A 24,300-nucleotide genomic window follows, 5' to 3' on the forward strand; every position below is an offset into this window, starting at 1 on the left:
GTTTGACCATTACACAAGTTTTTATTAAACAAAGACGTTAGAGTGTTCCTCGGAGTTTCAGACAGTTTTTTAAATTAGATTTTCTATGGTTTTTTTTAGGTTTCTTCCTGTTCTTCTTCATCGGCACAACACCCTCAGGAGGCCTGTCATTTCAGGCTTTCTTTGATGTTATTTAATCGTAGTCCTGCGTACGGAGGATTGGTCCGGATATGGTATTGAAGACCGGTCCTGTAGAGACTCGCCACTCTCTTCATACCCATAACAATTCGCTTGTATTCTTTACATGCTTCAATCACTTTTTCCCATTCCTTTGATTTCAACTCGTTCCAAAGCGCATTTCGTTCCCGTCTCCTATCGTTTCGCCTTCCTTCCTAGTCGCCTCTGTTTGTTCCAGCTTTAAGTTTACATTAGTTTAGAGTTTTAGTAATCATTGTTTAGTCTAGAAGGCAGACGTTTGAATAAATAAATGTTATATACTCTACCGGCGCGCCCTTTTTAGGGTAAAAAGTAACCTTTTTGTTAAGGTTTACTTGAGGGTTTTCTCAGAGTCTGTTGATTTTCTCCATCGTTTTTCAACGAGATCACCACAAATTTTTAAGTCTATACCAATTAGGAGACCGTCGGAATATAGTTTTTAATAAGGGCATGTTTTGTGCTTGGGGAGTAGGTTTGACATCGCTGGAAAAAATCGTCATTCTCACTAGCATATTTGCCACCGCGAGATTCCTGTCAGACTTTCACCCACGGTAGCGATAGGCAAGTGGTTGGCAACGGATACGGGGGTTGTCGTACGCAAAACTAGGCCAGCCCTTGGATTCAATTTCCGGTTTCATTAAAATGGTCCAACAGCCGGCGGAAGTTGGTGGTTTGTGCCGGTGTCGTAAAATGTGTGCTTCCGAAAGATTACGGGTGTACCGGCGCTGCAGATAGTTTAAACTGCAGTTCACAGCCCCCACCCCCGCTCTCCTACTCCACAAAGTACGCAATGTGTGTTGGGCGGGATCGGGTATTTTCTTTTTTCTGTGGAGTAACCAAAGGCCACACAGTTTGGTTTTGATGTTTCATTTACAGCGTGAGGTTAGGCGATGAACATTGTTAGAAGGGTGGTTTTGGGGTGGTTGCTGTCAAGTTTGGTGGTGATTGCAGCCATATTGGTTCAAATTTGCAATTTACAGATACATCAGCAGCACTGTTTTGTAAGAGTGTGCAACATTTAAAGAGAAAGCTTTAAGCACGCCGCCACCGGCAACCGAGCGCCGGCATTCGGAAAGAACGCGCGTATGTTTACATCCGGCTTTAATCTGTGTGCGATGCCGATGCCGAGCTTGATGCAGCTCCTCACATCTTTGCGCGCTTTGCACGCGGATGTTATATAGTGCCGTGGTGGGAGTAGTGTCAAAAATACCGAACCATGATTATGCCACGCACAGTTGCGTCATTCTCACAATGCAGGCAACATAGAAACCCGAATCCGCACATGGTTACGGTTTTTGGGGCGCAATGTTTATAGGTGTCGTTAATAATGAAGGCATTCGTGCTGAACCACAACACCGGGAAGGGAGACGCAGTGATGTATCTCTAACGAAGCCAATCAGCGCAAACTTGAGAAGCCGCCCGAGAATTGTTGGAAAAGCTGCAAAGGCATCGTATTTGTTTGCATGCTCTTTTTTTTTTTGGTTTTTGCTTTGATGTGTTCGGGGGTGTTCGTGTACTTCGATTGCCGAGAAGCTTATTGTTTCCTACCCCCTCCTTCCTCGCCACCCAACGACGCTGTTGCGATAAATAAAAACGAGCAAAAAGAGGCAAAAATAAAAAGGATAGCCGGTTTCTAAGCTTTTCTCTCCCACCACAGAAGTGTGCGGGGTTGTTTTGGGCAATGTTCTGACTGGCGAGCATGACTTTCAGAGCTTTCCGAGCAACGAACGTTCAGAGGTCACCGGAACCCGAACCTGGAATGAGTGTGCCTGATTGAGTCGTCAGGTTGGCAAGTGAAGCAAATAAGGACACACGGAAAGGAGCAGGCCGACCTACCATGAAAAGCCGCTAAACATCAAACAGACCAGGTGGGTCGTTCAGCGAATTGGATTTTGGCTCAATTTTTACTCTGCTACAAATAGCCCTACGAACCAACCGGGGAATCACCGGGCAATGAAATCTTATCAGCAAAAACCACCCTCAAGTTGGCAGGACACATGTTGTAATGGTGTTTCGATAACCAGTTACGTAAAATGGTGCTTTTAAATCGGTTTTTACAGCCTATTTCGATGGTGGCTTACAGTACACGAACGAAGCAACTGCAGCGTTTCGGAAGAAATTAGGCTCCACCGATTCGGGGCTACAGCGATTGCTTCAAGGGCACAACCTCGGGTTTACAACCACTCAAAGGCACAATTTGGTTTTGCTATCCGCTGCAAAAATATAGCCGAACACATATCTCTTTTTCGGAGGTGGTTCGTTTGGGGCGAGGTAAGTCTGGAGGAAAAGCGAGAGAAAGGGAAGAATTGGAAAAAAACCTGGGCAAACAGCCTCCTTCATTGCAAATCGCATAAAACCCCGTTCGCGGGAGGGAGAGTAATCCCGGCAACGACACCGAACTTTTCCAGGAAAGATTTCATTCACGACGATGGAAAAGAAAAGAAGGAAACATTCGGATTTTGGTTTCCATTGCTAGTGTGATTCAGTTTCGGGCGTACGGTAACATGGTACATGGTGTGTCGCCGACACGATACCACCCCTGGGGCAGGCTAGTTTCAGCACTATGGTAAAGTGAAAAGTGTCGTGCGAGAATTCTTTCAAATACTTTTGCTGGTACTCTCTACCCTGCTCCATTCCATGATGGGGTTCTAGAGGTTCTAAAAGGTTTAGCAAAGAGCAATATTTCAACTGTACCCAGTGATTCGTAAATAACAAAAAAAAACCTGATTGTAGCATTTCGAAGGTAAAGACGCATTTGCGCTATCGAAGATTTCTAGCAAACATATCGCTGCAACTGCACAGATCCTACTGCAAGCGACTTTAAACAGTTGTAGAAAAGAATGTTGCGCTTTTTCAATGTGGAAGACCTGAACGGACTTCACTGGTTGAGTTATCTAGTAAGTCAGCTGGGGGAGAGCTCGTCATTCGTTAGACGTGCAAGACTCACTATTTCCATACGATAACAGAGGTTGACAAGACTTTCTTGACTAATTGAATAGCCTTTCCCCAACACTACGTCTCCTTATTATGAGGTTCTAGAATTAGAATATTTTGTGGTATACTATTAGGCGAAGTTAGGGAATTTCGTTTATAGTGTATGACTTTTTATTATTCGTTATTAGCTTTAATTTCTGCTTACTGTCGGGCAGAGTTTCCCCTTACACGGATATAAATTCTAATGATCTCCGTTAATCCTTAACCGCTATTTATACCAAAATCCTACCTATCTAGTACTAGCTAACATTATGTATTCCTAATTTTCTTATGCTAACTATTCTAATGGCTATCCCTATCTTTATGTAACCTATCCTATTCTACCTTATTTCGCTATACAACTACCAATCACGCTCTTCCGTATTAAATACTAACAGACTAACAAATACAAACGAACCTATGTCTAACTATAATTATTTACTATAATCTAACGTACGTACTATAATAAACGTAGTAAACCATAATCTAATATTCATCTACAATTCGAATACGATGTTTAATTTAATGTTGATTTTATCAACATTAAACTGCCTTTACTGGCTCAACAATGTAAACGAATGTAAAACTAAAATTAATGAAAGGCCTAAATAATATATGACAAGGACTACCGTATACCTCAAAGCGGTCCATATACCTCAAAGCCATAGGACCAATATCCGTTTTCCTATCCACCGACACAGTTACTCGGTCTTATATCCAGATTTAGACACTTGCAAATCTTACAAATTACCGTCTCATTTCTCCCGAACTCATAGTTTTTTCCAATAGCATTTTCATATTGTGGAAACTAACACTGACAGCTGTCAAATTTTAGGGATATTTAAGGATAATTTGAATAGTGTCAGGCAATCAACATACGATCTCTTATTTAATTTTAATTTTGGTTTTACAGCTAACAAAACCATTGTTGTGCATGGGTAATTAAGGTCGTACCTTTGTCTCCAAATCCTTGCTGGTTTCGAATGCTCTAGCTCCGGTGAGATGTCTCAAAAAAAAAAAACCGCTGCCAAACGGTAGAAATTGTAATCAAATAAGCACATCTAAGCTCATTGTGCACGAGTCGACACAAGTCCAATGCAAATATATGGTGAATTGCAAAGCAAGTTAGCTGCGGAAGAAAATAAGTACCTCAAAACTAATGAATAAATGGACGAAGCTCACAAAAACGGACGGAAGCATATAAAGTATGCTCCTGACGGACCCCCCATCCTAACCACCCTAGGCGCCATTCTTTTTTTGTTGGTTATATCAAATATACCCGAAGATGTCAAGTAGCTTCCACTTGCTTCCTAGGTTATATTTGGTTCAACAACAGCAACCAACTGAAAAAAAAAAACCTTCTAAACCCGGCACCTCTCTATAGGACGTCCGATACTGTCGATGGCCGACGGCCCAGCCGGATGTACCATGGTAAATATGGAAATGGACGTAATGTGCTTTGCCACCCACACCAGCTTCTTCAGAGAAGCATTCCACAAGTAAGCACACACACACACACACACACACACATCCAACATCGTTTTCGACCAAAGGACCTTCTCCTCGGAGGTTTGCTCTGATTCATCTGAAATTAATAAATGACCATTTGCAAAGTGACTTGGCCGGTGTGCCAACGTTGGTGTCGCTGGCTGGCGAATGGACGGGGAAAGAGGGCAGAGTGCAGGGGTGAAGGGGGGGGGGGGGGGGGGTATTAAAAAATAAAATTATAAAAGCTTCAGCACACTCTCCAGTAAGGTGGGTCAAGTGCTGTACAGTCACGTACTGCAACGGAGGGTGAAGTTTTAATGAATATTATTACAACCATTGATTCTGTGCCCGGCCCCGAGACTTAGACGGGGGCTTACTTTGGCAAGCTCCAAAAATGTCTACCGAACGAGCGTGAAAAGCGCACAGATGTGGGGTGGCGAAGGTGGTGGTGGTGGTCTGTGTGTGTGTGTTGGCGGTGGTTCGGTACATTAATAACGATGACGATAAAATGGAAAGCTTCGGTGTGCTAGGTTTTTTGGTCCCCGAAAACCGGTGGCCGGTGCCTCTACAAACCCCCCCCCTCCTCCCCCCTCTCCCACCACCCTCCTGAAAAGGAGGAAAAACGAAGAATGGACAGCATTTTAATGCGATGTATTTTGCACATTTTTCGCCATTACATTCGGCGGATGGGGCGGAGATTGTCTGTGGCTGTGTCGATCGGTTTCGCTTTGATCGGTCCGCACCATGTGCGGTGGGGTGGAAAAGCTGCAGCGTTTTGGGCCACTGGGATATTAAATCCTCAATCGTCCAACATTTGCTTGGCGTGTTTGGGGCCTCTCCGTCTCGTTAATGTGTCAAATTTGTTGCACCCGGAAAGGAAACGGACCGGTAGGCGGGAGACATCAGCTGCTGCTGCTTCTTCCAATAGCAGTAAGTCATCCGTTACCGGTCGCAAACGGCACGTTCACTGTCAATCTGGCACCGTTAGGCAATACCAACTGCTTACGGACGGGCGTGAATATTTGTGAATAGATTAATTGAGTTCATGTCGGCTTTTATGGCTACAAACGTTGCTGTGGACATTTGCAAATGACAAAGGCCCGCCGTAGCATTACCGCACAAATGATGATGAACTCTAAATCCTGGAATTTTGAAAGTGCGTCATCATACAATTCCATTTGCGGCTGCTGTTACTATTAGGTCGATAAGCGCAAAATGTTCATAACCAGTTTCTCCTATCCATTGCATAACATTTAAGGTAGTATTTTTAATTGAGACGTTATTGCAATATAATTTCATCCTACCATGGGTAAAGTTTCTACGTTGCAAATTAAAGTTGAACAATGTTCATTAGTATACATTTTCTAATCATGGTCCTATGCCAACAGCATCGCATGCACATCCCCAAAACCGAACCAATATTATGCTCGGCGAAACCAAAATGTAGAACACGCTACTTCAAACGCTTTTTAATGGTCTGTCGCTACGAACCAGCTAACTTTTGTACGATGTAGCCGAACGAATGTTCCACGAACAACTTTATGTCTTCTACGAGAGGTGAAGCATATCAAAGAAGCGTGCTTTTGCGTTTGGTATCGCAAACGTGTGTTACATTGCAGATATGACGCTTCAATGTTGAGAAACTTTTTCTTATGCACCTGGCCTAATAGATTGTGGAACAAGGTGAACCTTTTAGAGCCTACCCTTGCATTGGGGGGTGCCGTTTCGAACAGATGTTTTCCGATAACATTTTATATAGAGGAATATTTATAAACATAAACTACGTGGAACCTTGCGTGGCTAAATGAAATGGCTATTTAGCAAATGTTCGCTCCGGTAAATACCGCTGCCAATAAATACCTCTTCATGTGTTATTTTCAACATTTATTTATTAGGCTTTCTATGGTTTATATTGTTTATAAAAATCTATTAAAATTCTTAAAAAGATTCCTATTAGAAAATTTTAACAAAACAAAATTATTATGCAATGACAATAAAATGTAATAACAAAAATAATCCATTGGGGCGGTCCGGTGGCATGATGGTAGCGGAGCCGGTATTCACTCGAACGGACCAGACCACAATTCCATCCGGACCAAACCCCCCGTAGCAACGGATTGACTATCCGGCTACGTGGTAAAATAAGTCGATACGGCCAGGCCGTTCTAACGAAACAAAAAAAAAAAACAAATAATCCCTCATGGAGACGCCTAGTACTTGATGTACTTGGATGAACAGAAAGTTTAATTAAGCTTGTGTTCGTTTGGTTACATGTATAGATAGGAGACGAACCTTGAGCGCGAAGAAATCAATGCATTATAAGAATACGTTTGAAAATGATACAATTTATTTATTTTCTAGGCTATAGATAGGATATACCACCAATAGTGGTGTTAATTAAATCGGTGCCGTATGTTTTCTTAACTAGCCGTTGTAGAACTAGATTGTTCTTGCCGGGGGCATTTTGAACGCAGTTTTAGAATTGGGTGGAAAATTAAATTTGGGAAAAAATCTTTTAAAAACCACCCCTTAACAAAGATTAGCTGATGAATTTAGTTCACTTAAGATTGTTAAAAGTAAGGAAAATAATAAGCAACTAATAATGTTAGGTTTCAATCTCTATACAAGGATTATCGCTACGCTGTTCATGCATTTTGTTGTATATTTCATTTTCGCTGGTTGAATGTGTTCTAATACCCTATCGATTTGTGCCTTCCTATGGATAATTCTTGTGTAGGGCATTGAAGCCACTAATTATTTTTTAGCTTATACATGTTTTGGGAATATTAGGTTTTTTTTGTCTGAAATATTTGATTGAATGTTTTCCTATCAATTTCGTTGTTTTTTACATGAAAGGGACGATTTGGAAGTATTCTAGCACAACGGTAACTTTTTCTAGGTCTAGTGTGACTAGTCCAGTAGACTTTATAATGTGACGTTGTTTACTTATAGTGTTTGTAAGTCGATATATTGAATGGGTAGTACGAAAAGCTTTCATAGGTAATATTTTTAGTAATAAAATTTTCATTTTGTTTAACTGCAGTACATCACGTCGGAATAGCAAACACAATACCCTGACACGAAGATTCTGATATGTTCTTCAAGGAATCCTTTACCGAGCTCAAGAATCTTGGGTTAGTCTCCGAATCAGGCATATTTAGTATCTCTCCACTAGGAATTAGATCCGGAGCACTGCACTGACCACCCACAAAACATTAATTTTATTCTAAAAGTATGTTCGGGATCGTTGTCCTGTTGAAGCATACAACCACAAGGCACCGTACGTACGTACATATTTATTGCCATAAGTCAACACTGAGTCACAAGGTGCAAAGAGCTCAAGCACATAATTTGTTCGTTAAAGACATGGCAAGTACTCGACGTTATGCTGCGGGTGAGCTGAGGGTTGCCTTGTAATCGAGAGAATTAATTTTCCCACGAGATGGAGCATGAGTGTTGCGAAACAGTGGCTAAATAAATTGGTGCTTGATTGGTCCTCCGGCAATCGTTCGGCTATTCGAAGGTATCGCCCATCATCATGCGTTACAAAAGGTTAATGGCGTCCAGTGCAAACTTTGCTTTATCTCGGACGGAGCGCAGTGACTCCACCTGTCCCGTGTGATATGCGACCACGTCTCGACATGCTACCGATAAAGTGCAATGGAACGGAATGAGATTTATAAAAATAGAGATGCGAATAATCACTCTTTGCAATGATTTGAATCTCAAATTCATTAAATTTAAAGGAAAGCTAAAGGAGTCATAAAAATTCTTCGTGCAGATTTATACTCATTCCTTCTCGAAAAGGTTTCAACTCACTCACTCACTCTTACTCAGCGCGCACATCTCTACTGGAAAAACTGTACGATATCGGCGTACCGTAAAGGCAGTGACCCCGGATGGTACCTGTATCCGAAAATGGAGCTGATGCTGAGGAACCAGTGCGGAGGACCGTGTGTTTGATGTGCAGGTTACCTTAAACTAATGGATTACGTGCACCATGGTTCGGCAAGCGTTCACCGGCTTACATCTTCCAGGATTTTCGGCCAGATCTCGATGGTTGGTTGATCCTTTTCGTTTAGCTAGCGAAGCTATTTTCAGCTCAGAGAGCATCCGTTCATTACGCTTACCATTGTTTGGGTACAACGGTAACCGGTAACACGGGAAGCGTCCCAGATGAAAGTGTATCAAATGTGTAGACTCAATTGAAAAAGAGGATTATCAAGGGCGGCTTTCGGGTTGGATGATGGCAATAGTGCCAAACATTACAACTGCTCACGGGTACGGGGTAACAAACGCACTTCATTTCATTTCCGTCGTCCACTGCCAGGACGCCCGTGCCTGACAGAGGCTACCAGGCACCTGCTCACCTTCACCGAATGCCCAAAGTCAAAAGTTTTACCAAATTTAGCACAACTCCACCAGTGTAACTCGCTCCACCAAACTGTTAACCAGGTATTAGCAGTGCTTCCATCCCGCTGAATGGTATGCATTGGCTTGGAGGTTTCTGCCGAAAGGACAGCAACCCTGTACAGAAAGCCTACCCCCTCCTCACTAACACCTTCGCTATCTCCACCAATCAACTCTTCCCTCTGTACTTCCAGATGAGTGAGCATTTTCGGGGTCTCGTTTATGCAAATGACGACGAGCAGACCGGACACACACCGGGTGCAATACGAGCGAGCTATTTTGTGGGCAAATGCCACTCCATGCTTTCCACGAAGCGAAGACGTTGGTGGCCTTCGTTTTTATCCTACCTTACGCAGACAGTGCTTGTGCCGTAATATGTGGCTTGGAAAATTAAAATTATTCATAGAAATAAAATTATGGTTGCGGAGCGGGTGAAAGCTGGTGAGAATGTCTCGGACCGATGGGTGTAAATCATGCCAGAGTCCAGGCAAAGCATGGCAATGGCACCCCTCCTCCACCTGCTTCACTCGTTCCCGCGCACCCGAGGCTTTCGTCTCCAGCGGGCTGGGTGTAACGGTTTTTCTCCGAACAGCAGCACAATTGGTACGTAGCATGCTCGTAAATGGCCGCTTCTGGCAAACCCAACAACCCTCGCCCAGCTGCCAAGCAAAGCAGCGCAAGGCAACCGGCAACCTAATTTTAGCCATTCGCACCGATTGTGCACGCCTTGCCCCTCTGCTTTCAACGGTATTTTAATAGGAAAAGATTCGCATTCTTGAGCATTGGTTCCGTGTGCGCTGCCGAGCACCGTGGCCATTGCCTTACATGCGAACGATGACGTGGAACTAATTTTATAGTACTGCTGCTACTGGTACCGACGGCCAGGATAGCGTCACCCGGCGTGGTGTGGTACACACCGTTCATTATTTTTTACGAGCCTTACGAGACCCACACGGTCGGGCCAGGGTTTCGGTGGAAGAAGGCAGAACAGTGGAACTGAATCGATGTTTTGTTGCAAGTCCGACCGGTGTGGGAGCAGCTGATGAGGCACAATCACTGCTGGAGCACGTGCTGGGGAGTTGAACTTGGTAAGTCGCGCTGGCGGTTTTTGTATGTTCCGCGTTCGTTATCCCTGGCGTGTAATGCAAAGGCACCTTTGAATGGAAATTTCGTTATTTCAAGGCCGGCATCATCACTTCCGCCTCCTTTGGCGAGTCTGAAACAATGCTGCAAAGATCACCACTTGTGGCCACGCGTGCTCTGTTCGATGTAAGGACAACTCACACATTACGCGTGTCTGCTGAGCTTTTTTCACATTGTAGACCAGGGGTCTCCAAACTTTTTAGATGGCCGGCCGCTTTGAGTGAAATAGCCGCAGCTGAGGGCCATCAGCTGCAAAAATAATATAGCATTCAATTTGGATGGTGAGGGGAGGGGGGGCGGGGAGGGTGGTGTCGGATGTGATTGTTTGAGAAAATAATTATAATTTTAAATAATGAAATAACTGAATTGAAATAATTTTATAAAACAGGTTTAATGCAAAATTATACTCACATTATTTGTTCTTTATTCCTGTCTTTATAGTTCTTTATTTTACATTGCCACTGTATTTCACATTGTCTTGATTTCTTAAGTTTAGTTTTAGTTTTAGTTGAATTCAATTTGAACTTTTCTGTATTTATCTTTTGAAACTAATGCGAATGATGGCATTGCTTCTTGGATGCTGTAATTGCGGATAATTCGGGTTTCAAATTTGACGTTCCTATCGTCAGTATAACATAGATTCCATGTGTTTGTCCGTTAAGTTGGATCTCAAATTATTCTTTACGTATTTCATTCGAGAAAATGTTTGTTCGCACAAATATGTTGTTCCGAACAGTGAAATGTACTTACATGCAAAATCTCTCATGTTTGGAAAATCTTTTTTCGGCAAAAATTTGTATAAATCAATTAGTCCTTCTTTGAATTTATCTTTCAGGTTATCATTCGCTTGAATTTCGATGAATAGCCAGTTTTCATCACGTAGCAACGGTTCTGGTTTGCCCTTTGTTTCTAAAAACTCCGTTCTTGTAATACAAAAACGTTCTAAAATTCTTGTAATACATTCAGGTTTTCATCCACTCCTCTGATGAACACAAGAAGCGGCGAGGTTGATGAAATGTCCAACGATTCGTCCATTGCAATTGAAAAATATCGAAAGGTTTTTGCACTTTTTTTCTGTTGATCTACAATGTTTTCACAGATATCTTCCACACGACGTGCGATGGTATTGGCACTTAAAGACAAATTTGAGAATCTATTAAGCATATCTGGACACAGTTCTTGTGCTACTTGTGCTCTAGTGGCTAAATTACAGAAGCTTGGTTTCTCACATGGTATGGTAAAATGGATAAATTCTTACCTCACAGGAAGATCTTATCGCATTAAGCTAGAGAATAGCGTGTCACGGACCTTCACCACTAATTCCGGGGTCCCGCAAGGCAGCAATCTCGGACCATTACTGTTTCTTCTGTACATCAACGATGCTGCTTTACTACTAGCTGATTTCAACATTCTGTTATATGCCGATGATGTCAAGCTGTTTGCCGCGGTGAAACAGGTCTCAGACTGTTCTCGTCTTCAAGTGGCAATTGACACATTCAGTTCTTGGTGCCGTCGAAACTCACTGCTACTGTCCATCGAAAAATGTCAAATAATGTCCTTCTCAAGATGCAGATCTGTCATTCTCTTTGACTACAACATTGAGAATAGGTTATTGCAACGTGCGGAAAGTGTTAGAGACTTAGGTGTCGTTCTTGACAAGCAACTCAGTTTTAGACCCCATATGACAAATCTAATTAACCGTGGTAATCAGACGCTTGGCTTAATGTTTCGTGTGACTAAAGATTTCCGTGATCCCATGTGCGTAAAAATCCTATTTTGTTCGTTGGTCCGACCAATCCTAGAGTACGCGAGTATAGTTTGGTGTCCTTCAATACATGCCTGGAGCCAACGCATCGAAGCGATCCAACGGAAGGCAACCCGGTTTGCCATTAGGCTTCTTCCCTGGAAAGCCAACGACACACGACCAGACTACACAGCACGATGCCTGCTCTTGGGACTTCAGCCATTGGCGGTACGACGGACAATGGCTCAATGTATGTTTGTTGCTGGCCTCATCGGTAACGACATTGATGCACCGGTCCTTCTTAGCTCCATTAACTTTTTGGCCCCATCCAGGAGACTTAGACAACGGGAAATAATCAAAACTTCGCGATATAGAACCACTTTCGGTCAAACAGATCCCGTAAATGTAATGTGTACAGTTTTTAACGCTAATTACAATGTGTATGACTTTGGTATTTCCCAACCGGCATTTCGCGAACGTCTCCGTTTCTGTCCATCAATGTCCAACTCGTCTTGTTAGGTTCGTTGTCTCTTTGTCACATTACCAACTAATTATTCATTAAGACACGAGCATGTACGATGAATTAATAAATAATAATAATAATAATAATAATACTTCCAACATACACTCCTTCACTAGTTCACCATCTCTAAACGGTTTACCTCTTTTAGCCAAGATATACGCAACTTTGTAACTGGCGATAGTCGCAGATTCGTTTTCAGTGGATAATATGGTAAACAGCGCTTTTTGAGATGAAATTTGGTGGTGTAGCTTGGCAAAAACCGTCCGGTTCGTTCTTGTCCCTTCAACTGACTATATTTCTTCTCATGTTTGGTTTGATAATGACGACGTAGGTTGTAATTCTTCATCACAGACACTGTTTCGTTACAGATGACACACAGCGCTTTTTCCCCATGTTTTGCAAAAAAGTATTTTATACTCCATTCTTCTTGAAATTGCCGACACTCGTCATCAAGTTTTCTTTTCTTCCTCTCGGCCATTGAAATAAATGCTTTCAGTACGGTTTCGACTTTGTTGTTTGACTGGTAGTGGATAACTGTCACGCTTGGGAAGGCTTCGCAAAGTAATCAATAGCGGTGTTCAGACGTACGTAGAAACAGGCGTGATCGAGCGTGAACGCTGTCAGATTTCACGCTAGCGCGACGTCGCGCCATATCCTGCAATGCAGGAAAATGAATCGCGACGCTGCCATCGAACCGTTAACGGCCAAATTTAAAATTAAACAACTTTTTAATGCGTGATCCAAATCGGATGAAATATTCCAGTTAAAATTAAGAAAAAAATATATCTTTTAAAATCTATAAATAGCTTTCCTCAACTCGTTTAAAATTATAAAGGAAAACAGTGTCAACGGTTGTTTTTTTCAAAAATAATATTGTTTTAATATTGAAGGTGTTCACACATTCGAGGCTTTAACGTATCCCCCCAGATATCGTATCCTTTGAAAAGACTGACACTATGAAATTTATTGTTTAGCTAGCTAATCCAAGGCATAAAAAAAATCGTGGAAAAATAGTGCTCTCACTGCATTCACTGCCGTGTGCATAAGTGATGTGCGGGTTAACCCGCATCAACTGGGTCGGAGCCATTCGTAAGCAACCCGTAGTCGAGCAGAAGATGAACGATTCCGATAAATACAAGAAAAACAAGTAGAAGAAGATAAGTTGAAAACTTTCCTGAAATCTTCCTTTCCTGACTGAAATTACTCTTTATGTATTATACAACGTACGAGACAAATGCTCAGAAAGGGATCCCTGAGACATGTGTGTTATGCTGAAAACTGTTATTGTTGTTAAGAAAATCATCGTTAAAAATCAAAATCGAAAGTTTTGCGGGCCGCATGGGATTAGTAGTTTGGAGACCCTTGGATTAATCATTCATCGTTGATAATGTGTAGGTCTTGGGCATCAGGGCTTCCTCCGATCCATTTCCAGACCGATCTTATCATATCGATGCTTCTCACTGATCGATTTTTTGGCTTTATCTGATCAAAAGTGTTCAAATTTTTTATATTATGTTTCGTAATGTTAGTGAGTGAGCTATTACCTAAAATTTAGATGAAAATTGAGTGGAATAGCCGCAGCGGAGGAAATATCTATCGAAAACTTGGCGGGCCACACGGGAGGGCTTCGCGGGCCGTAGTTTGGAGACCCCTGTTGTAGACCAATGGTTTCCTAACTTTTTTGCTTTTTTTTTGCCCAAACCGTTTTGTTGTTGTTTTTTTTTATAGAGATGAAAGTCATTGATTTTTCCAGTGTAAAGGGTGCACTGAATGTTACCACGGCCGACATCTAGAGGAGGTTTGCAACAAGGCGACTCGTATTACGAACGTCTTGACCGCCCTGATGCCGAACAAGTGTGGTCCAAAAAGCAGCAGAAGGAGACCCCTGGTGAACGTCGGGAATAGCATTGTCCGCTACGCTGCGCCAGCGTGGGGACGGAAGCTTCTACAGAGGAACATTCACCGCACCACAGTCCAGGGGTCGCATCGCACCGGAGTGCTTCGAGTGGCCAGCGCATTCCAAACGGTTTCATACGACGCCGCCTGCGTGGTTGCAAGCACCATCCCGTTAGTTCTCACAGGGAGACATCACAGGAGGACATCCGCTGCCACGACGAAAAGGCAGCGAGGGGAGGTCCAGCACCAGACATACGGAAGCGGCAGCGAGAAGAGACCATGGAGCGCTGGCAACGCCAGTGGACAGCCGGCGCAGAGCAGCAGAGTTCGCCAGGTTTGAAGACAAGGAGGCTGATCCCGAACATCAGTTCATGGGTTGGCCGCAAGCACGGGGAAATAGATTTCTATCTTACCCAAGTCCTAACGGGACATGGGTTCCTGCGGAGCTACTTCGTCCGCAAAGGTATCCTGGAGGGCTCGCCTAACTGCCCGGTGTGTGAGCATGACGTGGAAGATGTGGACCACGTGATGTTCCACTGTCCACAGTTCGCCCGAGCACAACACGAGATGCAGCAACAGAGCCACACCCGCTTGACGATGGACAACCTTGCCACGGAAATGTGTGCCAGCCGCAGCACATGGGAAGCAGTCTGGACGGCCGCACGGACAATCTTCAAAAGCCTCCAAGTGAGGTGGAATGAGGAGAGTCCGCCGAGGGCCAGAAGACGACGGCAGCAGCGACGAAGGAACGCGGATCAGCGGGGGCAGCAATAACGGCTCCCCGCCACCAACAACACCAGGACAACGGAAAACAGAAGCAGCAGCGGTAGCGACGAGTAACCAGAGCAGCAGCAGGAGCTAGGACCCACCCGAGAGTGGCGGCCACGGACGGGTGGATCCTGAACAACAACAGCAGCAGCAGACGGAAGACACGAAGCGGCAGCAGCAGCGAGGACAACCAGGAAGGACGACGCAGCAGTGCGCAACAGCAAGGGTGCTACGCACACACGACCCCGTATGGAGTACTACGCACATCAGCGCATCGGCAGGGTTCGGATCAGGTCGAGCAGTGGTTTAGTGCGGTCGCATCGGTTGCTTGACACGCTTCACGGGTCAAGCTTCATGATGAATCCCACATAACCCATCTCGAGGGGCGGTGTCAAGCCGCAATATGCCCCTCTAGGTGGGTACCTTTTGCAGGTTCCCTCCCCGTTAACAAAAAAAAAGGGTGCACTGGATGTTTCGTTAAAAGTTTGTCCACGTCAGGATCCAGTTTGGTCCAGCTTCATGCGCAAATCAGCTCGTTCAACTATTCGCAGATGATTTCCTCTTGTGACGCACTGTATGTTTTAAGTTCCTCAATTTTTATTCTATGCTTGGTGGAAAATGTCAATCACCAGTTTGGACCAGTTTGGGAATCACAGTTAAAGACGGATAGCGAAACATCGTTTTTAAATAAACCAATAAAAATGAAGTTGAAGACAACTCGATTACGAAAAGGTCAATAATCTAAAGCCTTGACACAGTTTCACATCTCCGAGCTTGTGGTTCAATATGGAAATGACCTGGTTGTGAAACATATGTCATGCCTTTAGCGTCATTTTTTTTTTGTTGCGCCTCTCGACGCAACGCACCATCCTTTGTCCGAATGTCTTCACCTCACTGTCAATAACGGCATCAGCCCCTGCCACAGACGGTCGTAAATCATTGGAACCCGGAAGGTAGGAGGCGCGAGTTCAATTATGGACTGCAATTGTCTGGAGTGTCTGGCCTGGTGGCGAATTGGTAGCAGCGCCGATCTTGACACGACAGTACCGGTCCAAAATCCCATTCGGACCAACCCCCCGTACGCCGGGCTCAGCTGTCCGGCTACGACTAAATAAAATCAAAGAATGCCAGCAAAGGGGCAGACATAGTCCTACGGAGGTTATTGTTCCGAAAAAGAAGAAAAAGAGTGTTGCTCGATGTAATGAAATCAGCTACCCTGACCCTTGAATTTATGGTGCCTACCTAAGGGCATCGGTCTGAGCCCTCTGTTATGTCTCCTGTTCGTTATTGACGACTGTTCGAATCCATCCTGTCGCGGGTCATTGGCTTTTTGGCAGATGATCGCAAAAACTCGTTCCCCACGCGTTTGCATCACTGACGGCGCATCTGTACATTTTTACTGCACATTCCCTTCTCTCGCTTGTTTTTGGGGCTATCCCACCGGTTGCATGCGTTTTATTACTGTCGAACAGCTTTTTTTTTGCGGCAATCCGTCGCGTCAACCATCCGTCTGATCTCTTTGGGGTCTCTGTGTCGAAAAGGACAGTCTTTCTGTGTTTGGCTTGCATCTTCTCGCCCCGTTTAATTACCTTTCGTGTGCTTCTTAACTTCCTTCTTCCCTTTACTTTCTCACCAATCTTTCCCTCCTTTTATATGTTTATGACTTGGTTGCATAATTTATGTAGGTTTTGATTGTGTCACTGGGCCAAATAATTTCAGTTGAAATAGAAATGCCAAATTACGTGTTTTTGCCATCTAGACCTCTTGTATTTTGACGTTTTGGAAAACCTTGAACCTTGAATTGAATTGTTGTTGTTCAGATGGGTTATGTTTTAATGTAAGATTGAGTTAATAAGATTAGTAGATTTGAATCTCTTAAAATCCATAAATCCCTGAATATTCGTGAAACTTCAGAATTCTCTTCAATCTCTGAACATCTAACGATTTGTGAATCTTCAACGATTAGTGAATCTTCAGGATTTTTGGAACTCCAGAGATTCTTGCACCTCCAAAGCTTATAGGAAAACTTAGGTTACTTCCTATCTACACAATGAAACCAGGATTCGTATACATAATCGCATTAAATATATTGAATAGCTGAATAACTCTGCTCTGTGCAAGCAAATGGTTCAACTAAACTTATCAGCAGCAATTCCAATCCAAAAAGTACGAAACCATTATGAAAACATGTAGGACAAGTACAATCCCACCGATTAGCGCTATGATGTGACAAAAGACTGACCAGCTTTCACCATTCCTAGCAAAGTGAGAATATAATGAATCGTGTAATAAATTCGACTCGACTAAAACGAAAGTCCACGGAAAATGTCTCTCTCCCCCCGTTTCGCTCCTTAACCGATTTCGCCTTTCTCCGCGGGAGGGCTTTCTTTCCAATATCAGCTACATGAAATTGCATTGCGGTAAAGTTTATTAAGCCAGCGTTGGGTGGTATAAGCAGTAGGCAAAAAAGAAAAAAAACAACTCCATAACTAATCTTGAGCACAAACTTCGGCCCGAATAACTTTTTGCTTTAATCTTCCCCATTTGATACGGACACACACATCAATACATTCCTAGCTGGCGCAATGCCAGGCGCACCGTGAGGCGATGAGTCGGTGTGGGGGCAAAAGGGGGGTAAAGGGATGGCACACCATGCAATATGGCATGCAATAACTTCGCGATGCCGAGAAACGACGAAACGTTTCCCAAACCGCTCACTTCCCGGTTGACGCCTTTCCACACTGTCGTGACATTCCGTTTGGGTGATGGTTTTACATTCCAATACTTCCTCGTTGCCGCCGGCTACTAGGGCAAAAGGCGAGGTGGGGCACCGTTTAGGTGAGTGGGCAAAATTGTGTCCTCCGCACGACGCAGAGTGGCTTGCGTTATTGTCGAAGGAAATAAAACTTGAGTGAAAACACAAAAAAAATTGGGATGGAATTTTCCAATGCCAGGCAAACGCGAGAACTGATCATCGCGTACCGGTTAATACACGTCGCTTGACGAACGTAGAACTGTAGAACGGCTCTTCTTCTTGCCGCTCGCATGGTGTTTGATGAACTCTTGCTCGTGCATGCCGATTGCTTTCATTCGCTAACTCATTTATCGTGCATGGGAACAACCTTCCAAACTTTTACCCTGCCGGGCTGGTGTTATTAAATTAGTTTCCCCAACACTTGGCAGAAGGGTTTGCAAACTATGCCGCACAGGAACAGAACAGAGGCAACAAGAAAACAATTATGCCTGAGTAATCCTGTACGCACTTCGACCATAACCAATTTAATGTTGCATCCATGTACGTTAATGCGTATCCCCATTTGCTGCACACAGGCAGTATCGATGAAAAGCTCTCTTGCCCACAACCGCAGACGGAAGGAAAAGTTTTCCGGGCAGGGGTTAAACAATTTCTAACCCAAAAACAAACCACAGGCATGATGTGCCATCAGGCGCAAAACGACCGCTATCAATTTCATTAGCATTAATCTCTCACTTTGGCTCGCGTACAGTAACCGTGTTCCATCTTGTTATGATTGCTCGATCTCGATGTTTGCGGATCCCTGTGTGTGTGTGTGGCCACGGCCGACGGTATTAGTGAAAGTCCTTGCCAGCGCAGTTAATCCTCTCACTCCATTAGGCGTTTGTCAATCAATTATAGCACCGACGGCCGTGACTTGGTGGCTATCGATGGCAGTTGGGTGTTTGGCAAAACCCGTTACCAGTTTGCTTTACGAATCCCGCACCAAAGTGCGTCAACGTTGTGCCGTCAGTTAATTGGGTTGTTTATGCTTTCGTTACTTTTGATACATGGTTGCCTTCTACCTGCAACTCAGTCCACCGAAATGTATGATTTAATTCAACGATGTACAATGTTGCAAAAAAAAAAACGTAATGTAATAAATTACATCTTGGGAATGTAATCTTTCTTCACATTTTAACAGGTGGGCTGATAATTGTTTGGCCTAACGCATTTATCGCGCTAGAAGATTTTTATCCATATCATATTTCGTTTGTACCAACCTTCAAACGAATTCTGTCCTAATTTGACAGCACTGGGGCCATAACCTAATGAGATAGAGCATTTTGTGTGACGCAACTTTTGTGCTTTGAGTAATCATGGAAAAGAAGGAATTTCACGTGATGGTAAAATATTAGTTTTTGAAGGGGAAACATATAGTTAAAGCCAAAAATTGGCTTGATGAAGAGTCTTTGGACACTGCTCTACCAAAATCAACCATCAGATATTGGTATGCTGTATTAAAAAGTGGTGAAATGAGCACTGAAGATGGTGAACACAGTGGACGCCCAAAAAAGGTGGTTACTGACGAAAACATTAAAAAAATCACAAAATTATTAAGAACACCCATAATGTGAAGTTGATCGAGATAGCTGACACCCTAAAGATGTCTAAGGAACGTGTTGGACATATCGTTCACGAGTATTTGGATATGAGATAGCTCTGTGCAAAATGGCTGCCGCGCGAGCTCACATTTGACCAAAAACAACAACGATTTGATGATTCGGTGCAGTGTTTGGAGCTGTTTAAGCGAAATAAATCCGAGTTTTTAAGTCAATATGTTACCATGGATGAGTCTTGGCTTCTTCACTTCACTTCAACGTCCAATAGACAGTCATCCGAGTGGACAGGACGCGATGAATCTGCCCCTAAGCGGGGGAAACGCAACAATCTGTTGGCAAGGTTATGGCGTCAATTTTTTGGGATTCGCAAGGAATTAACTTCATCGACTATCTTGAGAAAGGAAAGACCATTAACAGCAACTACTATATCAAGTTATTGGAGCGTTTGAAGGATGAAATCGCCAAAAAACGTCCACATTGGGAGAAAAGTTTTGTTTCATCAAGAAAACGTACCGTGCCACAAATCAGTGAAAACAATGGAAGAAATTCATGAATTAGGCCACAAAATGCTTCACCATCTACAGTATTTCAAAGATCTGGCTCCCAGTGACTAGCCCCATTTCTCAGACCCCAAAAGGATGTCCTCTGAGAAGAAATTTCGTCGGATAAAGAGGTGTTCGCCGAAATTGAGGCCCTTTTTGAGGCAAAGGACAAATACTACTACAAAAAGGGTATCGAAAAATTTAAAGACCGCTAAAATCGGTGTATCGCCCTTAATGAGACGTATGTTGAATACAAAAAAATAATTTGGCCAAAAAAAGTGTTTTACTGTCATAGGCCAAAAAATTATCAGCCCACCTGTTATTGTCTATGTTTAGGAAAATGATCGCACCGATGTTTCTACCACGAAAATCGCGTGAGATCTGCTTGTTCTGATATCTCTGGTTGTCGCACATCCCTGATATAAAATTCTACGTCATCTACGTGTTTAACCTTCATTAAGGTGTAGATGAATATTAGATTATGGTTTACTACGTTTATTATAGTACGTACGTTAGATTATAGTAAAATAATTATTGTTAGACATAGGTTCGTTAGTATTTGTTAGTCTGTTAGTATTTAATAGAGAAGAGCGTGATTGGTAGTTGTATAGCGAAATAAGGTAGAATAGGATAGGTTTCATAAAGATAGGGATAGCCATTAGAATAGTTAGCATAAGAAAATTAAGAATACATAATGTTAGCTAGGACTAGATAGGTAGGATTTTGGTATAAATAGCGGTTAAGGATTAACGGAGATCATTAGAATTTATATCCGTGTAAGGGGAAACTCTGCCCGACAGTAAGCAGAAATTAAAGCTAATAACGAATAATAAAAAGTCATACACTATAAACGAAATTCCCTAACTTCGCCTAATAGTATACCACTAAGGATATATGAAATAGAGCTCTGTGAGAAGTAAAAATATGGTTATACATTCCGGATTATTAAACATTTCAGAACACATCCCTGTGAAAATGCTGAATTACTTATACAGAGGGGCTTATGAATATAATTTTGATTAAAAGAAGACGATACCTTTGATGAATTCGCACACAGCGACCCATCAAAGCCTGTACCACCCAGTATTAAGCGTGTTCCCATTTCACCAAGCTAAACCGAGTTTGTGCAACCATCGCCGAGTAGCTTAACCCGGCTTATCTTTGACGCTATGGGAGCCATAAAAGTGATGAATGTCTTCGGCATCTTCCGCCTTCCGACCGCTCTGTTGTATTATGTGTTTTTTTTTGTGTCCGCGCACAGTCCCCCACCACGTCCAGCTGTGGTGACCCCACTCCATCATCAATAGAAATCATAGCTTGGGTGGGGGAGCCAACGCGCTCATCTACTAAACGTGAATCGAATGTATCGACCGGTTTTACAATCGCTAACGTTTCGGAAAATCCTCTCCAAATCGTGCTTTACTTTGAAATTATTATTTTTCCTTCTTTTTTCTTTGCTTGTGTGTGTTTGCTTTTCATTTTGTAACCATCCCGGGTGCTCAGTGCAGTCAGTTCCCTTTTTTTTCCGGGTGACCAAAGGAAAAACCCCCCAAGGGGTGGTATCCATGTCTGGTAGGCATTGATGCCGAAACCAGTTGGATGCTTACGCCAACGCCTTTTGCTTTATCTTTTGCTTTTCACGCCGCACGCGTACCATCGTTTACTCTCGTACCTAACTGAGCCCATTATCGCCGTTTTTTGTATGAAAATGTGTAGTTATTTATTTATTTTTTTTTGTTGTTAGTCGCACCATTCCGTATCGCCACCCTCTGGTGGGGTACAAATATACTGGCGTGACCATCGCGCTATCGTCTCCCTCAGGGCATGCCCACGGATTATGCCCACGATTTCACTGATGCGATCGCTGATTTGTTACCATTTGTAGTAAGCGAGTTCTTATGCCCGTCATCGCTTCATCTTCCGAGCGGCGAGTACATCTTTCCGGCCGAGAAAAACCCCCGGCACAAGGGACCGACCAGTTTATGAGTTGGCCCCAAAATTATTTATCGCACAACCGGCATATCTGATGGGCTGATGGCAGTCCTGTGCGATGGTCGGGTCGTTTGCCATAAAAGTTACTACCTTAAGATGTTCTGCTTTCCCTTCGCGTCAGCACAAAACGAAAGAAACAAACAAACCAAAAAAAAAAACTCCCAAAAACTGTCTCCGACGTTCAACATACTTAACGGGCATAAAGTGTGAAACGACTTCCGAACATACGGTTTTCGCTCCAATCACGGTCAACTTTTCTATCCGGTGCCGATCGCCCCAAAATACCGACGCTTTTAGCTGCGCGACGTGTCCGCTAGCGATAAAATAATCGATAGCCGGTTGGTGGCCCTCTAGTCTATCGTTCTTTTCCGCCAACACCGCCAATCCGGCACGATCCCGGCCACGCACGGTGGTTAGAGCCTGGTTGGTGGGTTGAGAAAAATGAAGCAAATGGTTGGGTAAAAAATGGATGATGCTTCATTACGCGCTACATAATCGTCTTCTCCGGAAATCCATCTCAATGCGATATCTCAATTGCTAAGGCATCATTCGGTGTTCGTGCCTCACAGCCTCATTCGGTGTTCGCATCGCAACGCGCTTTTCGGCAACTGCTATTACATCGATCCGCCACTTTATAATACAATGCTCATTATTCTCAATTAGCAGCAGCCGGGGTTAAGGGATGGTGAAAGATTTAGCACCGTCCCCATCGCTCATCAATTCATCTGCTGGTGCCGCACAGCTATTGATTGAAAACCCCGTAGCGCACAATTCAGTTCAGATGATGCGGAAACTTCGAGCGATAAGCGTCGTAAGGATTTCTTCAGCACTTCGGAATCGGGTAGCTTGTAGTAATTACTTTTTACTTTACCTTCACCACCACCGGAACGAAACATATTAGGTCGGCAACTAAATTACCTTCGTTCTTTCATCGCGCTGACTTGAAAAGAGATTATTTTCCACTATGATAACGCGTCTCCGTTCACGCCAGCAAGGCAATCCGTCCTACAACCATCGTACATCAACACAATAACCGGGTTAGCCGCATCTCCGGATCACAATACTCTCGGATAATGTTGCTCGCATATCAGTTCGAAACGTCTAATTAAATGGCACAAAATTGAAGTTATCCAAAAACTTCACCAAACTAGGGTAAAAGGTCGGCAACGACAGCAGCATTAATGTGACGTTCGCCAGAAAGGCCAGGCTACAGGAGTCTAAAAACTTGTGTGCCATCAACCTTGTCCAAACTGTTATTTATCAATGATCGAAAGTGTTCTAACAAGTGTTTCGGGGGACAATTTAAGGAGTTGTAAAATACATTTTCCAGAACTTTCTCAGTTTTAAAAATGTGCGATACGCCAGGCATCCCGGAAGATGTAATTTTCTCCAACAATGCTATTAAAGGAAGCGCTAGCAAAAAAACCCCGGTGACACCTGAATTGATTTCGGAAAACGCAGCGCACCAAGAAGAAAGCGAACTGCGAATATACGCGGTGGGAAAGCGTGTAAAGTGTAATACCCCTGTCAGTGCGGTTTACCATTAGGATGAACGGAACGCATCCCGAGCAGTGGACCGGGAATCCTGGCTTTGACCTGGATCGTAGTGCGAAACCTGCTCTCCTGCGCCGCGATATTCGAAAACCCCCGATGCAAAGGACAGCAGAACCGGCAGCATTCTGCCAAGGATGAATGCACCATGAATAATACATTTCGCTCGAAAACTTGCCTGACATTCCTTGGAATATCCCCTGCCCGGGGATAAACGGCCCGGGCGGTGGACCTTCAACGCCATGTACGCCGCATTTGACGCTGGCAGTTTAACGACAGATCTATGTGTGTGTGTGTGTGTGGGGGGGAGCTATTTTGGTTCTGCTTTTCCACTTACTGTCGCTGAATTGTGGACAATTTTCACAAAAACCTGCCTTACCACAATGGGAGCTTTAGCAGGTTGATGTCTAGTAGGTGAGGGTGAAATCATAAACCGACAGCATTATAATACCATGTTAGTATTTTCCTTCCAAAGCGATTACACCTTTCATCGATTTGCATTCATTTCATTACTGCTGGTGTATGCCGCATTCGATCTCGGTGTCCTCGTGAACACGTGACACAATGCGGTAACGGTTAACAAGATTCAATCATATTGCAATAAGACTTCGTAAAAAGCTTCGTGGTCACCATTTAAACTTCTACGTACCGGATGCACACGCGAGTATATTTTCCGGCCATGGTAATTAGACTCTCCGACACAAAACCTCCATGTTGCG

The 24,300-nt window shown here is 43.6% G+C and overlaps 1 protein-coding gene across 1 annotated transcript in view; it reads left to right on the forward strand.

Moving 5' to 3' along the window:
* The window catches only part of LOC128306825 (myosin-G heavy chain), a 76,690-nt gene that overhangs the window by 40,681 nt on the left and 11,709 nt on the right, over positions 1–24,300 (forward strand). The gene's annotated exons all lie outside the window — the stretch shown is intronic.

Source organism: Anopheles moucheti, chromosome X, assembly GCF_943734755.1.
Source record: "Anopheles moucheti chromosome X, idAnoMoucSN_F20_07, whole genome shotgun sequence".
NCBI classification, from domain to species: domain Eukaryota; kingdom Metazoa; phylum Arthropoda; class Insecta; order Diptera; family Culicidae; genus Anopheles; species Anopheles moucheti.